Source organism: Physeter macrocephalus, chromosome 17 (genome assembly GCF_002837175.3).
Source record: "Physeter macrocephalus isolate SW-GA chromosome 17, ASM283717v5, whole genome shotgun sequence".
Taxonomy (NCBI): domain Eukaryota; kingdom Metazoa; phylum Chordata; class Mammalia; order Artiodactyla; family Physeteridae; genus Physeter; species Physeter macrocephalus.
Genome location: NC_041230.1, coordinates 32,379,997 through 32,380,546, shown reverse-complemented (window position 1 = coordinate 32,380,546; position 550 = coordinate 32,379,997).

Here is a 550-nt window from a genome sequence, read left to right as displayed (position 1 = left end):
GTGGAAATAAGTACCACAGAACAGATAAAAGAAAAAAGAATGAAAAGGATTAAGGACAGTCTCAGAGACCTCTGGGACAACATTAAACGCACCAACAATCGAATTATAGGGGTCCCAGAGAAGAAGAGAAAAAGAAAGGGTCTGAGAAAATATTTGAAGAGATTACACTTGAAAATTTCCCTAACATGGGAAAGGAAATAGTCAATCAAGTCCAGGAAGCCCAGAAAATCCCATACAAGATAAAACTAAGGAGAAACATGCCAAGACACATGTTAATCAAAAATCAAAAATTGAATACAAAGAAAAAATATTAAAAGCAGCAAGGGAAAAGCAACAGATAACATACAAGGAAACCCCCATAAGGTTAACAGCTGATCTTTCAGCAGAAACTCTGCAAGCCAGAAGGGAGTGGCGGGACATATTTAAAGTGATGAAAGGGAAAAAGCTACAACCAAGATTACTCTACCCAGATAGGATCTCATTCAGATTCGAAGCAGAAATTAAAACCTTTACAGACAAGCAAAAGTTAACAAAATTCAGCAGCACCACA